This window comes from Pseudophryne corroboree, chromosome 3, assembly GCF_028390025.1.
Source record: "Pseudophryne corroboree isolate aPseCor3 chromosome 3, aPseCor3.hap2, whole genome shotgun sequence".
In the NCBI taxonomy this organism is placed as follows: domain Eukaryota; kingdom Metazoa; phylum Chordata; class Amphibia; order Anura; family Myobatrachidae; genus Pseudophryne; species Pseudophryne corroboree.
The window spans coordinates 765,289,868-765,307,057 of NC_086446.1; the positions used below are offsets into that span (position 1 = coordinate 765,289,868).

Consider the following 17,190-nt stretch of genomic DNA (forward strand, 5'->3'; position numbering starts at 1 on the left):
TTGAGGCTTCCGTAGGAGGTTTAACAAACAAAAACTAGAGCAAGAGGGCAAGTCTTCCTGAAGAATGAAACTGCCTGTTTCTATCACCTTATGCCAAAAAGGTTGAAGGAGAGGACATTCCCACCTTATGTGTAAAGGGGTTCCAGCAGCAGCCATGCATCTCCAACAATTGTTACGGACTACAGGATACATTTTAGACAGCAACTAGGGCAGCGATACTAACAGGAGAGTACTTTGTAATGCGTTTCCATCACCAGCATATCTGCTGAGCAAGAAAATGTGTTACGGAATATTTCTGGCCAGTCGTACTCACCCACCAAACCTTTTGGTCTACAGGAGAAAACCTGGTCAATTACTCATTTATAGATGATGGAATGGGAGTGACGTGGATATGATTGGGAATGGCACAGGGTGGTCGCATGTCTGCAATCCACAGGTGTACATACTGTAAACCCAAAGAAATGTTTAATCTATAGGTACTTCCAGATCTCATTATTGGGTAGGTCCCATTTAGCTTGGATTGTGGGGAAACTCATTATAACGGACGAATCCATTAACTGGCCCACTCTGTGTATACCCTGTAAGCAAGTTCCAGGTTAACGAACAATGGGGTGAGAGGGCAAGGGGAGGGCGAAAGGAGTGGTTGAGCACATAGGTGACGCCAACAGGCGATAGTAGGCCGCAGTACAGGGTGAGGAAGATTGGAAGCCAAGGCAACTCTGGGTGTAGAGACGGCAGGGAAACTGATTCAATATCGACCCACTGTTTTCTATCCGACACGTCCCCATTCCATAACTCTTGTACGGAGTACTGCATGATAGTAAGAAAGAAAATGGGGCAATTGGAGACCACCTTGGTGTTTTCCTTCTATACAGTATCTCATGCTTAAACTAAGGCTTGCGACCCGGCCAGATGAAATCTCAAATTTTGTGGTGAAGGGCGATAAACCAGGCACGAGGCATTGCAGTGTGAAGGGTCTGTAGAAGATAAAGTACCCTAGGTAGGATGTTCATTTTGATGACTCCAACCCGCCCTGTCCATTAAATTCTCTTAGAACACCATGTGGTGAGATCTGAATGGAGCCTAGCCAATAGTTGAGGAAAATTAGAAAAGAAGGTCTGGGAAAGGTCCCTATGCAGAGTTTACCCCAAGGTATTTAAGCTGTGTGGGGTGCCACAAAAAAGGAGAGATAAATTGGAGGGCCTGGAGACTCGTCTGAGTGAGGATTAGAGCCAGTGATTTAGAGAGGTTAACCTAAAAATTGGAAAAAGCCTTAAAACGCCTGAATTCAGCAAGAAGGTTAGGGATAGATGTTAAGGGATTAGAGCCCAAAGCTAGGAGATCGTCGTCAAAGAGGGCAAGTTTATACTCCCTATCATCGACAGTCAACCCCATTATATTCACATTTTGTTGAATAGACCTCCATACAAAGAACAAACACCAATGGAGATAAGAGACAGCACTGACAAATGCCATTCAAGAATAGGCCAGGGTCCGAGAGGTCCCCATTAATTCGCACTTGGGCTGAGGGGTTCGAGTAAAGGGCCCAAATTCATTGGAATCCTACTGGACCCAGACCCAAGTGCTCCAGCATGCCCATCAGGAAGTCCCAATCCACCCTATCAAATGCCTTTTCCGCATCTGTTGAGCGTAAAATAGCTGGGGCCTTGCGTTTGGAAGCCATATAAATCAGACCTAGAACCTTCGTGGTGTTGTGTCTAGCCTCACAACCAGGGACAAATCCCACTTGGTCTGAATGAATTAAATCAGGGGGAAGCAATTTCAAGCAATTGGCTATTACTTTGGCAAAGAGCTTCACATCGACATTCAATAGGGAGATAGATCTATTGCTAGAACATTGGGCCAGGTCCCTGCCTTCTTAAGGTATAACTGAGATATGGGCAAGTAGAGTTCGGGGGGGGGGGGGAAGGGCATGATATGACACCTGGTTAAATGCATGAATCATCAGAGGAGTCAGAACATCACCAAACATCTTATAATATGCAACAGAATACCCTTCTGGGCCTGGGCTTTTACCATTTGGGGTTGATTTTAATTGCCTCCTCTAATTCAGTTAAGGTGAACAGGACCTCCACCTCCCCCTCTGTGAGTGTTGGAAAACCAACTTCCGCAAGATAAGATTTAAGATAGGCCTTCCGAGATAACTCAACCCCCTCCCCAGTGGAATCTTGCAGATTGAATTGAGAGTAGAAAGCTTGAAAGGCCTTTGTAGCATTACAAACAGATCATGGAGATTGTATTTGGGCAATAAATGTGTCTGCACATTGGGTACGTAATGCCCTTGCCAACATCTTGCCCGGCTTATTGCCCGAGAGAAAATACTGACTACGGCATTTACAGGCTTCCACAATTTGATTTTATCTAACATGAGGGAAATGAGGTCCTTGCGAGCATTCGAGAGGGATTGGTGAGTTTCAGCAGAAAGGGAGGATTTATGCAGGAGCTTAAGGGTTTGTGTTTTCTCATACGTCCTAGAGGATGCTGGGGATGCTTCAAGAACCATGGGGTATAGATGGAATCCGCAGGAGACATGGGCACACTATAAGACTTTGAATGGGTGTGAACTGGCTCCTCCCTCTATGCCCTTCCTCCAGACTCCAGTTAGAATCTGTGCCCAGTGAGACTGGATGCACACTGAGGAGCTCTCCTGAGTTTCTCAGAAAAATACTTTATTTAGGTTTGTTATTTTCAGGGAGACCTGCTGGCTACAGGCTCCCTGCATCGTGGGAGTGACGGGAGAGAAGCAGACCTACTTCTTAAGAGTTCAAGGGCTCTGCTTCTCGGGCTACTGGACACCATTAGCTCCAGAGGGTTCGATCACTACGGTATGCCTAGCTGCTTGTTCCCAGAGCCGCGCCGTCGCCCCCTCACAAAAGCCGGAAGATAGAAGCCGGGTGAGTATGAGAAGGCAGAAGACTTCAGTGACGTCAAAAGAAGCACCGCACTGCGCGCCATGCTCCCACGCTTATCACGGCACTGCAGGATGCAGGGGGGGGCGCCCTGGGCAGCATGAGACCTCAGATCAGACTGGCATGCATAGTAACAGTGCTCCGGGCACTAGTTCTGAGACCCCCGTCAGAATAATCAGTATTTTGAGCGGGACTGAAGTGCGCCATGTAGGGGGCGTGGCTTAGCCGCACAGCTCTGACCAGCGCCATCTTTTCTCTCCTCAGAACCTGCAGAGACGCTGACCCTGTTCTCCGCACTGCTGTACAAGTAACATGGTGAAAAACGCGGGGGGGGCACAGGCAATTTTGGTGCTGATTGATTATATTAAAAAGCGCTAACAGGGCTGGGCAGTCACCTTACTGGCCTCAGTAGCGGGATAGGCGCTGGGTGTGAGCTGGCAGATCTCTCTCTCTGTCCCTCTTGCAGGCTTTATTGTGGGTCTGTCTCCTATAGCCCCAGTGTGCTTGTGGCTGTCGGTATGTGTGTGTCGACATGTGTGAGACGGAATGCTTTTTCCAGGAGGAGGCTGGAGTGGGGACAGAAAATACTGTGAGTGGCTGTGTCTGCACCGCCGACGGATGATTGGGTGAATATGTTAAGTGTTTTAAATGAAAATGTGACAAAATTGACTAAGAGATTTGATAAATCTGAATTTAAGAACCAAACATGGAGAAAATCCATGGAAGATGCTTTGTCACAGATCCAGACCCCTTCGGGATCGCAGAAACGTGCATTTGCCCAGATATTAGATACAGATACCGACACGGACTCTGATTCCAGTGTCGACTATAGTGATGCCAGATTACATCCAAAACTGGCAAAGAGTATTCGGTACATGATTGTGGCGATAAAGGACGTACTACATATTACGGAGGACCCTGCTGTCCCTGATACATGGGTCTCTATGGTTAAAGGAAAGAAACCTGAGGTAACATTTCCTCCCTCTCATGAACTGAACGCACTTTTTGAAAAGGCTTGGGAAAATCCGGACAAAAAGATTCAGGTTCCCAAAAGAATTCCAGTGGCATATCCGTTCCCCTCTGGGGACAGGGAACGGTGGGAGTCAATCCCCACGGTAGACAAAGCTTTATCGCGTCTATCCAAAAAGGTGGCGCTTCCGTCCCCAGACACTGCAGCCCTAAAGGATCCTGCGGATCGTAAGCAGGAAAATACACTAAAATCCATTTATGTCACTACAGGGTCGCTACTCAGGCCTGCCGTTGCTGCGGCATGGGTGAGTAGCGCTATTGAAAAGTGGGCAGATAACGTGTCATCTGCGGTAGATTCCCTGGACAGGGATAGTGTACTTTTGACTCTGGGTCACATCAGGGACGCTGCAACACATTTAAAAGAAGCTGTAAGGGATATTGGCCTTTTGGGTTCAAGGGCCAATGCCATGGCGGTCTCTGCAAGGAGAGCGTTGTGGTTACATCAATGGAATGCTGATGCTGACTCTAAGAAGGCGATGGAGGCTCTACCGTTTAACGGTAGGGTTTTGTTTGGCGACGGCCTCACTGACCTGGTGTCTACTGCTACCGCAGATAAGTCTTCCTTTTTACCTTGTGTCCCTGCACAGAAGAAGAAATCTCCTCACTATCAGATGCAGTCCTTTCGGCCCAATAGATTCAAAAAAGGACGTGGGTCCTCCTTCCTTGCTGCAAGGGGGAGTGGTCTGAGAAAAAGGTCACTGGCTGTGGCAAGTTCCCAGGAGCAGAAGTCCTCTCCGGCTTCTACCAAATCCACCGCATGATGCTGGGGCTCCTCTGCGGGAGTCCGCGCCAGTGGGGGCACGTCTCAAGCTCTTCAGCCACGTCTGGGTACACTCGGACCTGGATAGTAGACATTGTAACCCAGGGGTACAAGTTAAGGGCCCTACTCACTGGCCAACCCGCCGCCGAGCTGCCCGACGGCGGATACGGCCGACGAGCGACCCGGCGACGGGGGGGCAGTGACGGGGGGAGTGAAGTTTCTTCACTCCCCCCGTCACGCGGCTGCATTGAAGTGCAGGCAAATATGGACGAGATCGTCCATATTGGCCTGCATGCACAGCCGACGGGAGACCAGCGATGAACGAGCGCGGGGCCGCGCATCGTTCATCGCTGGAGTCTCCACACTGAAAGATATGAACGAGTTTTCGTTCATTTATGAACGAGATCGTTCATATCTTTTAAAAAATCGGCCAGTGTGTAGGGCCTATTAGAGTTTCAAGACGTGCCCCTCACCGATTTTTTTTCAAATCGCCCTTGCCAGCTTCTCTTCCAGAAAGAGAGATATTAAGCGCTGCGATACTAAAGTTGGGTCAAAATCAAGTGATTGTCACGGTACCCCCACCTCAACAGGGGAAAAGTTTTTATTCGAGCCTGTTCGTAGTTCCGAAGCCGGATGGCTCAGACTGATTCTAAACCTAAAATCCCTCAATTTCTTTCTGAAAAGATTCAAGTTCAAGATGGAGTCACTACGAGTAGTGATCTCCATTCTGGAGGAGGAGGATTTTATGATGTCGGTCGACATAAAAGATGCATACTTACATGTCCCCATATATCCTCCACATCAGGCTTACCTGAGATTTGCGGTGCAGGGTTGTCATTACCAATTTCAGACGTAGCCGTTTGGTGAAAATCCTCGGGGCCGTGGATAGACCAAAGTAATGGCGGAAATTATGGTTCTCCTGCGCAAGCAGGGAATCATAATTATCCCGTACTTGGACGATCTCCTCATAAAGGCGAGGTCCAAGGAGCAATTGTTGAAAAATGTTGCCCTTTCACTGACGATTCTGCAACAACATGGTTGGCTCCTAAATTTGCCAAAATCACAGTTGGATCCAGCGACACGGCTGTCGTTCCTGGGTACGATTCCGGATACAGAATTGCAGAGAGTTTTTCTTCCAGTGGAAAAAGCTCTGGAAATACAGAACATGGTAAAACAGATTCTGAAACCGGCAAAGGTGTCAGTTCTTCGCTGCACTCGGTTGCTGGGGAAGATGGTGTCGGCCTACGAGGCCATTCCGTATGGCATGTTCCATGCCAGAGTGTTTCAGTGGAACCTGCTGGACCAGTGGTCCGGGTCTCACCTGGACATGCACCGGAAAATAATTCTATCTCCCAGGACCAGAATTTCACTTCTGTGGTGGCTGCACAGTTCTCACCTCTTGGAAGGACGCAGGTTCGAGATTCAGGACTGGATCCTTGTGACCACAGATACAAGCCTCCGAGGCTGGGGAGCAGTCACACAGGGAAGAAACTTTCAGGGAAAATGGTCAAGCCAGGAAGCTTGTCTACACATAAACATTCTGGAATTAAGAGCCATATACAACGGCATACTGCAAGCAGAACATCTTCTTCAAGGTCTGCCGGTCTTGATTCAGTCAGACAACGTGACAGCAGTAGCGTACATAAACCGCCAAGGTTGAACGAAGAGCAGAGCGGCGATGGCCGAGGCCACAAAAATTCTTAGCTGGGCGGAAAAGCTGTCCAGTGCTCTGTCAGTGGTCTTCATTCCAGAAGTGGACAACTGGGAAGCAGACTTCCTCAGCAGACACGATCTCCATCCAGGAGAGTGGGGTCTTCATCAAGAGGTGACAAGTCGTTGTGGAGTTCCTCAAGTGGACATGATGGTGTCCCACCTCAACAAGAAACTTCAGAGATATTGTTCCAGGTCAAGGGACCCTCAAGCAATAGCGGTGGACGCCCTAGTGACACCGTGGGTGTTTCAGTCAGTCTATGTGTTCCCTCCACTTCCACTCATTCCAAAGGTGATAAAAATTATAAGAAGAACAAGGGTTCAGGCGATCCTCATTGTTCCGGATTGGCCAAGAAGGGCCTGGTATCCAGATCTTCAGGAGTTGCTCATAGAAGATCCCTGGCCTCTTCCTCTTCGGGAGGACCTGTTACGACAGGGGCCGTGCGTGTATCAGGACTTACAGCGGCTGCGTTTGACGGCGTGGAGGTTGAACGCCAGATCCTAGTCTGAAAGGGTATTCCCAGTGAAGTCATTCCTACGCTTCTTCAGGCTAGAAAAGAAGTAATGGCACAGCATTACCACCGTATTTGGAGAAAATATGTATCTTGGTGTGAATCCAAGAAGGCTCCTACGGAGGAATTTCACCTGGGACGTTTGCTCCATTTCCTACAAGCAGGTGTGGATGTGGGCCTAAAGTTAGGCTCTATTAAAGTACAGATTTCTGCCTTGTCAATCTTTTTTCAAAAAGAATTGGCCTCTCTTCCAGAGGTTCAGACCTTCGTAAAAGGCGTGCTGCACATCCATCCTCCCTTTGTGCCCCCAGTGGCACCATGAGACCTTAATGTGGTGTTGCAATTCTTGCAATCACACTGGTTTGAACCTTTGCGCAAGGTTGAGTTAAAATTCCTTACTTGGAAAGTGGTCAAGGCGTCTGCAAGGCGAGTGTCTGAGTTGGCGGCTTTGTCTCACAAGAGCCCCTACTTGATTTTCCATGCTGATAGAGCAGAGTTGAGGACTCGTCAGCAATTTCTACCAAAAGTGGTTTCATCATTTCATTTTAACCAGCCAATTGTGGTGCCAGTGGCTACTGACGCCCTGGCGGAGTCAAAGTCTCTCGATGTGTTTAGAGCTTTGAAGATCTATGTCGCCAGAATGGCGCAGATTAGGAAACCAGTCTCTGTTTGTCATGTGGGCTCCCAACAAGAAGGGGGCTCCTGCTTCCAAGCAGACTATTGCGCGTTGGATCTGTAATACGATTCAGCAGGCTCATTCTACGGCAGGATTGCCGTTACCGAAATCGGTGAAGGCCCATTCTACCAGAAAGGTGGGCTCATCTTGGGCGGCTGCCCGAGGGGTCTTGGCATTACAGCTTTGCCGAGCTGCTACTTGGTCGGGATCAAACACCTTTACGAAGTTTTACAAGTTTGATACCCTGGCTGAGGAGGACCTCTTGTTTGGTCAATCGGTGCTGCAGAGTCATCCGCACTCTCCCGCCCGTTCTAGAGCTTTGGTATAAACCCCATGGTTCTTGAAGCATCCCCAGCATCCTCTAGGACGTATGAGAAAACAGGATTTTAATACCTACCGGTAAATCCTTTTTCTCTTAGTCTGTAGACCAGTGATTTTTAACCTTTTTTTTTACTTGCGGCACACCGAACAATATTTTAAAAATGCCAAGGCACACTATCAGTTGCCCACAGGAAAAAAAGCCCAACACACACACATTGGCCGTCACAGTAAAAAAAATCCACACATACATTGGCCTACACAGAAAAAACAATCACATTGCTCCCTACATAAATCCTATTGCTCCCCACATGAATTATTCACATTGTTTCCCCCATAAATCCTTATTCTCCCCACAGAAATCCTATTGTTCCCCACAGGAGAAATAAAATAACAAATATTAGCCCCTACCGGTCAGCTGTCCTCCTCCCTGTCCCTCAGTAGCGAGCGTTGTTCATAGTGGAGTGTAGCGAGTACTGAGAAGTGGGCAGTCGGGCAGGTGTGGATGTGGGTGGGTAAGGAAAGCTGTGTATGCATGCGGGAATTAAAGATGTGTATGCAGGCGGGTGGGCTGGCTGGGTGGTGAGACACGGCGGCCGTGACCTATGATATTACACCGCCGTGTCTTCAAGGCATAGGTCACGGCCAGAGCACGACTGATCCTCTAAGAAGAGCCCGGGCCAACAGTTCACTCTGATAGTGCAGGAAGTTGCTCTGGCTCCGCGGAACACCTTGCAACTGGTCGCGGCACACGTGTGCCACGGTACACTGGTTGAAAAAGCCTGCTGTAGAGAATGCTGGGCGCCCGTCCCAGTGCGGGCTGTATCTGCAGTCATTGGTTATAGTTACACACAGGCTGTGTTTTGTTTAGTCAATTTGTGACTGATGTTGATCATGCCGTTGCATGCGTTGTTGTTGAAGGCCATGTTGTACAGCGTGTTGGTGGTGTGAGCTGGTATGTATCTCACCTTAGTTTAAAATAATTAAATAAATCCTTTTCCTCGAAATGTCCGTCTCCCTGGGCACAGTTCCTGTAACTGGAGTCTGGAGGATGGGCATAGGGGGAGGAGCCAGTTCACACCCATTCAAAGTCTTAGTGTGCCCATGTCTCGTGCGGATCCCATCTATACCCCATGGTTCTTGAAGCATCCCCAGCATCCTCTACGGACTAAGAGAAAAGGATTTACCGGTAGGTATTAAAATCCTATTTTCTGCAGGAAGGCCTGACTGGCTGTACGCAGTTTTTTTTCAAGAATGCACCCAGTTGGATAAGTTTACCCCATATTACACACGTGTGCTTCTCCGAGACTGTTACCTTAGAGGTGTCTGGGATATTGTTGGTGGCAATGTAATCGGCTATAGCTTCCCTAATTTTCTGCTGGCAATAAGAATCCTGGAGGAGCAACTCGTTCAATCTCCAGGTATAAGGTGTAGAATTTGAAGTTGGTAGAGTGAGCTTCAAGGAGACGGGAGCGTGATCCGCCCAGGAGATATGACTTTTATATATGAAACAGCTACCAGGTGTAAAAATCTATGTGAAATTAAAAGGTAGTAAAGTCTGGTGTAGACATTATGGGGGTGAGAATAAAATGTAACATTAGTTAATTGGTGGCTATGAAAGATTTTCTTTACCTTACGGTAAAGTTTTTCTGAGTATTGAGGAGACTGGTTGAAGGACTCAAGACAGGGGTCTAGGGACCAATTTAAATCGCCTCCAGATCCCAGGACACCTACAATATGAGGCTGGGCCAGAGCAAGTATTTTGTCAAAAAAGGCTGGCTGGCCTTATTTGGAGCGTAGACAGTAATAAAAGTAAAAACTTGAGTGGACATCTTACAATTTAACAACAGAGCCGTACCTGGGATTAATTGGCGGCAAACAACATCAGTAAGAGCAACATGACGGGCAGTCAGCATTGCAACACCCAGCGTTTTAACTTCAGGCTGTATCTGCCTTCTCTGACTTCAGTTCTTGCAAGTCAATCGACCTCCTCTCAGGAATATTGAGTCCCTTCACATTGACAGAGACAACATGCAGATTAGCCATACATGAAAATAAGGTAATCATAAGGCACATTACAAACAGGGCATAATCTGGCATGATGGGAAGAAGTCGAGCAATTCCAGACCCCAGCATGTGAGGCAAAGAGAACAAGTAAAGAGAAATAGAATAGGGATATGGGGAGAACGTCAACACACAAGAAAATGTGTACAGAAACTGTAAAGTACAACATTTGGAGAGAAAGTAACCCACCACTCCCAGGCAGCATACTGGTGTGAAAACCAGTTCCAATACTAGGTCCGGGACCACAGAGTGCGGTGCAGTCGGGGGAACGGGAGAAGCAGATCTAACATTTGACACATACAGTGAAATAAATGAGTGCAGCAAAACAATTGTCCCTGCTAGTAAGTAAACATTTATGAATCCGAATCTAGGAATACACAGGTAACAAAGTGCAAAGCCTACCAAGGGAAAGTGACTATACCTTCTAAAATTAACCGACTCTGGCATAAGTAATTGGCCATGAACTGAAAAGGTCTCGGTCATAGCCTCAAGGTATAGAATATGGAGACCCCAACATTAGCATAGGACCTCGTGAGAGAGCAGGTGAGTATCAGCAGCCAGTCGTTCATCCTAAAGGGGCGGGGGGGTAATGTCTGAGTTCATGAGAAAAAGAAAAAACACAAAAATGTCCAGTCGGCAGGCCTCCATTCACGTGAGTCGCCTTACGGATGATTCAATCGGAGAGTTTTGAAAGAAATTGAAAGCTGAGATCTCGGTCTCATGTTGTTGCAGCTAGGGAATCTGACTAGGAAGGGCAGTGTCCGCTCCGACAACCTGAAAAGGAGATTCGGTCGAGGGGGCTAGGGGTAGAGAAACACGTGACTGGAGGGACTGCCATTAAGGGATTCGGACCTGGGCAATATCTAGAGTAAAGCAAAAAGATACGATATCCTCCCACTCATGGATAGTGGCCGTTTTCCCTCCATTAGTAGCTACAAGACTAAACGGATACCCCCATCTGTACTTTAGGTTATGGGTACGTAGGACGTCAGTCCAGGGCTTTAATTAATGCCTAAATTGTAGGGTGTGCCATGAGAGGTCTTGAAATACTTTGGGTGTGCTGGCCATTGACCTCCAGGACCTCAGAGCCCCAAAGCTTTTGGAGTATCTCATCCTTCTGAGCAAAGTAGTGTAGACATATGACATCACATGGATGCTCATACTGTAGTCCTCTAGGACGTAGTGCTCTGTGGGCTCTATCAAAGGTGATGGATTGGTTGGGGTCACGACCAAGGACTTTGTTGAAGATTTTAGTGAGTACATCTTGGAGACCTTGGTGTGGAATATCCTCAGGAATGCAGCGTATCCTTAAATTGTTTCTGCGCCCCCTGATTTCGATATCCTCTAAATGATCCCGCAAGTTTTGGATTTCTGCAGCCTGTAGTTTCACAGAATCCACTAAAGCGTGATGGAAAGCATTGACTGTATCTCCTCGCTAGTTTCCAATGTATCTATGCGAGCCCCAAATGCGTCAACTCCACCTTGAGCGCAGAGATTTCAATTCCACCTTGAGCGCAGGGACTCTTCAATAGGGCACTGCTGGAGGAGTCAGGTTCCCTACAACCACCACTTGCTCAGGACCAGCTCCTGCTCACCCCAGGTGATCGAGTGTGGGAGTATCCGCTGGAAGGGCCACATGATTGCAGGCTCGCGGGGACCAAGTCGCACACCGTGGACAGGGAGCCGCTGGTGTGGTGAGATGAGAAAGCCTGGTGGTGCGGGGAGCTGTGATATGCAGCGCTGGACCGGGAGTGAGGAGTGTAGAAGTCCGCCGGATGTGTAGCAGTTTGGGAAGCCCGGGGGAGTTCCGGTAATTGAGGCCGCTGCTTCACCCCAGGGATAGGTCCCAGCCTGAAGTGACCCTGCCAGAGCTTCGTAATGTCAGCCGGTGCGGGTCAAGTGTGCAGGCAGGTAAGTGGGATACACTACGTATAGTTTATTGCTGGGGAACCCACCTATTTTTGCCTCTAAAGTGACCAGGCTGCAGGAGCTGGGAACATGCACACCTGCTCCCTCTGCCAGCCAAGCCACACCCGTTCTCTATAAACCGTATTTAACGCAGGGCTTTTGTAAGGAACCATCGTTTTATTTTCTCCTTTATTTGCTCAGAAGTTGGAACTGTAGTCTAGAAATTAAAAAGACAAATACAAATTGTTGTTTAAATATTTTGTATTCTGTGACTAATAAAAGGAAAGATGCCACAAAAAAAGGCCAATATCATGGGTCCGTTGGTCAGTGTGTACGAGCGATATGTCTGTGAACTCCGTCGTTCAGACCTATCGCATCGGCCCTGCTGCACAGCCGATGCCAATATATCGTTAGATATATTGGCACGTCGGTATGTGTGAACGGACGGTCAGCCGATCGCCCATACACAAGCTGCAGCAGCCAGCGGTGACTGACAGCTGAACTGGGCGGGGGGGTGTGAATGCCCGGCCAGTTCATAACGTCAGTCCCCGACAGACCGGACAGTGTGTATGCACAGCACACTGCCCCATCCGGCTTTAGATATATCTGCAGATCAATTGATTTGCAGATATATCTGTAGGTGTGTACCCAGCATTAGACAGATGCTAACAGAGCAACAGTGCCGGGATCGCGGCAGCGGCATCGTGAAACCCCTGACAACGAGCAGGTAGAGTGGCATAATTGTAAGGGGCATTGCTATGTGTGGCATAATTCTGCGGGGCATAATATGGTGTCAAGGGCATTATTGTGTGGGGCATAATATAGTGTCGGGACAGGGGCATTACTGTGTGGGGCATCATATAGTGTCAGGACAGGGGCATTACTGTGTGGGGCATCATATAGTGTCAGGACAGGGGCATTACTGTGTGGGGCATAATATAGTGTCAGGACAGGGGCATTACTGTGTGGGGCATAATATAGTGTCAGGACAGGGGCATTACTGTGTGGGGCATAATATAGTGTCGGGACAGGGGCATTACTGTGTGGGACATAATATGGTGTCGGGACATGGGCATTACTGTGTGGGGCATAATATAGTGTCGGGACAGGGGCATTACTGTGTGGGGCATAATATGGTGTCGGGACAGGGGCATTACTGTGTGGGGCATAATATAGTGTCGGGACAGGGGCATTACTGTGTGGGGCATAATATAGTGTCGGGACAGGGGCATTACTGTGTGGGGCATAATATGGTGTCGGGACAGGGACATTACTGTGTGGGGCATAATATAGTGTCGGGACAGGGGCATTACTGTGTGAGGCATAATATGGTGTCAGGACAGGGACATTACTGTGTGAGGCATAATATGGTGTCAGGACAGGGACATTACCGTGTGGGGCATAATAGGGGGCATTAGTCTTTATGATATGGGGCACAATATTGTGCAAGGGGCATTACTGTGTGGGGCATAATATGGTGTAAGGGGCACTATTGTGTTGGTGTAAGGTAGTCTTTTCCTGCAAGGCCACACCCCTACAGTAAGACCATGCCCATGTTTTTGGCACGCCCAGATAGGGGGGGGGGGGGGGGGGGGTTGTTAGCACTGGAAGCTAAATGGTCTAGAAAACAGCCCTGTTCCCGGGAGTGCTATTGATATTTTATGATTGTATTGTGTTGTCTAATACACATTTATAATTTTATATGTAAGTAAATGTAGGTATACATTCTTGTTATTCTATTGGTATTTTGGCTGATGTGTGCATCGCTGTCTCTCCATTGCTGCCGATCCACAAGCTGTAATCATGTTGAACACTATGCAACCTATCGTATCAAATGACGGCATGCATAAGTATATTGAAGCCAGCATGGGTAAGATATGGGCATTAGTACCCCACTCCGCCTCCCCCACCTCTGGACTTCTTAACTATATATAGGATGTGGATATTGGCCCTCATTCCGAGTTGTTCGCTCGGAGTTTTTCATCGCATCGCAGTGAGAATTCTCTTACTGCGCATGCGCAATGTTCGCACTGCGCATGCGCCAAGTAACTTTACTATGAAGAAAGTATTTTTACTCACGGCTTTTTCATCGCTCCGGCGATCGCATTGTGATTGACATGAAATGGGTGTTACTGGGCGGAAGCTCTGCGTTTTAGGGGCGTGTGGCTGAAAACGCTACCGTTTCCGGAAAAAACGCAGGAGTGGCCGGAGAAACGGTGGGAGTGCCTGGACGAACGCTGGGTGTGTTTGTGACGTCAGCCAGGACCGAAAAGCACTGAACTGATCGCACAGGCAGAGTAAGTCTGAAGCTACTCAGAAACTGCTAACTCGTTTGTGATCGCAATATTGCGCATACATCGGTCGCACATTTAAGAAGTTTAGATTCACTCCCAGTAGGCGGCGGCTTAGCGTGTGTAACTCTGCTAAAATCGCCTTGCGACCGATCAACTCGGAATGAGGGCCATTATCGCTTCATGATCACCAGACATTACTACAGGGTAGATTGGTTTAAAGTGGAGACTGCCCCCCCCCCCCCCCCCTCCAACCCCTTTTTTTGTGTAGGCTGCAGAAGAGAGGATAGCCCAATGTATTAAGCCTTATAAAGTGATAAACTGGAGAGACCTAAAGTACCAACAAATCCGCTCCTGTCATTTTTCAAGCACAGCCTGTAACATGGCAGTCAGGAAGCTTTTTGAGCAAGTACACTGCTAAATTATGCAGGATGCACTAAACAAAGTGTTGGAGTACTGACTTTATCTGCTCCTGTGTATCATGTTAACTGATTTGTACTTTACTGGGCCCCAAAACCTCTCTTATAGTACATTGGAAAACAATACATTGCAGCCACTGCATGGAGGGTAGGACTGGCCCACAGGGGTACAGGGAACTCCCCAGGGGCCTCACTTGGGGATGGTTTATATAATAAAACAACACAGATGCTGCTAAAACTGTTGTCTAAGAGAAGCCAGCTTAAGCACTGCAATGAGCAGCGAGACACTAATTACAGTAAAAAAAAAACGAAATGTTTGGAGTTTAAAAAAAAAACCTAAATGTTTGGAATTCCACCCCCCCCCCCCCACAAAAATTAAATAAATAAAACCAGTAACGAGCCCAGTCATTTGTTTTGGTTGTCAACCTTTTTTATTTGTCGACATTTCAACCTGTTTTAGACAGTTAATTGAAGTCCTGTCCCCGATACCAAATCCCATGTAGATTCCACTTCACTAGAAAAGCAATTCCAAGTCTGTACAAGGAAATGAAAAAAACCTTATTAGTGTTCTCCGAAATGCCATCGTACCCACTGTCCACTTAACCACAGATATGTCGACAAGCGGAACAGGGCAAACTAAAGATTACATAACCGCAGGGTAGGTGTATTGCCTTCAGCAGCACCACAGTAACACAGCACCATCTAATAAATACCAGCTAATTCAGAGGCAGGCTACTCTGCGTATCACTGATTTCACTAAGGCATACCGCTGACAACTTCTTTCAAAAACTCTAAATGTCTTACTCCTCTTGGACTATCGCAGGATTTGTGATTTCTGACAGTGCCACCAATATTGTGAGAGCATTACAACTGGGTGAATTCTAACATGTCCCATGATCACGCTCACATAATCAATTTAGTGGTGCAAATTTTTTTTTAAATGATTAGGGCCATTCACGAAGTGCAAGCAGAATATTGCAGCACCATCAAGTACTGTTGAAGTTGCCCTGCCACCAGCTGAAGCAAGAGGTAGTAACAAGGTGGAATTTTACCCTTTATATCCTTCATCGGATGAAGGAACAGCAAAAGACTATCCAAGGCTACACAAAGACCTATGATATAGGGAAAGGAGAGGGAATGTACCTTACTCAAGTACAGTAGAGAATACTTTCTGTGTTGTGCAAGGTGCTCAAACCCTTCGAAGTTGTTACCTGTGAGTTCAGACGCTGCTAGGTTGAGGCGGGTAATTACCCTAATTAGACTTTTGGAAAAACAGCTGGAGAAACTAAAGGATGAGCTGAAGCAAAGCGATTCCGCTAGATCAAGTCCTTTATTCACTTCACCAGAATCCAAAGGTCGTCAATCTCTTGCAATCAGAACTCTATATTTTGGTGACCATACCTGATCCTAGGTTTCAGTCGTACGTTGTGTCTTTTTTTTTTTTTTTCCAGTTGACACAAATCTGAAGAGATGCAAAGAGCTGTTGGTAAACAAATTGTCAGCTGAAGCAGCACGTAACACTGCAACATCCCCTCCTTTAGGGGGTCATTCTAAGTTGATCGCTCGCTAGCTGTTTTTAGCAGCCGTGCAGACGCATAGTCGCCGCCCACAGGGGAGTGTATTTTCGCTTTGCAAGTGTGTGAACGCTTGTGCAGCCAAGCTCTGCAAAATCATTTTGTGCAGTTTCTGAGTAGGTCTGAACTTACTCAGCCCTTGCGATCACTTCAGCCTGTCTGGTCCTGTCTGAGGATGCGGATGTGAGGTGATAATCAACCCAATCTGCAATTCGATTATTGCTTACATTGCATGAATGTATTAATAATCGCATGCAGGAACATTGTTTGTGAGAAAGCTCTGTCCCTGCGGTGCTACTCTGCAGCCTTATCGGGGTATTTTTCATGAAAGGTGTGCAGGAGTACAGGATCCGCAGTGAACCCATTCATTAGGATAGTCGTAGCTGGCATAATTATCACAGGGTTCACTGCGGTATATTTTCACTATATTTTTTTTTTTTTTTTTTTGTAAATTTGTCCAGATTGCATTTCCACTTCTAAGTATGGGAACTATGATCTTGGCTACTAAAAAAAAAAAAAGTGAATGAAAGTGTTTTAGAGCAGTTTTTTCATGAAAACTGCTCCAAAAACCCTGTAATACATTCAAGTGATACTAAAATAATGTGACATTATTTCAGATTATTTAGTAAAAAAATAAATAAATAGTTATTAAATCTGCCCCTGTATATTAATTGTATTGTATACATTATGTCCATTTCTGCTCTGTGTCCGACATTTTGACTGATTGTCAACATATAGTACATGTTGCCATTTTGGGTGTATAAATGGTGTATCTTCCGACCTTATAGTGTCTATATTTTGAATGTCTAAATTTTGACTAAGCAATATACCCGTAGGACCAACCACAGTATATAGCCAGTGGTAGTCACTGCTGTAAGAGCCAGTTACCTTTCACACACATGGCAGTTACCGCACAGAGGTTCTGTTCAGTGAATTGCTGTTATATTAGAGATCTAGGTGACGGGAATGGTAATTTTAAATCCATTCTATTCCCAGGCA

General features: G+C 47.1%; 1 protein-coding gene across 1 annotated transcript in view; it reads left to right on the plus strand.

Moving 5' to 3' along the window:
• Positions 1-17,190, plus strand: part of LOC135058241 (C-type lectin domain family 2 member A-like) — a 179,482-nt gene that overhangs the window by 84,555 nt on the left and 77,737 nt on the right. The gene's annotated exons all lie outside the window — the stretch shown is intronic.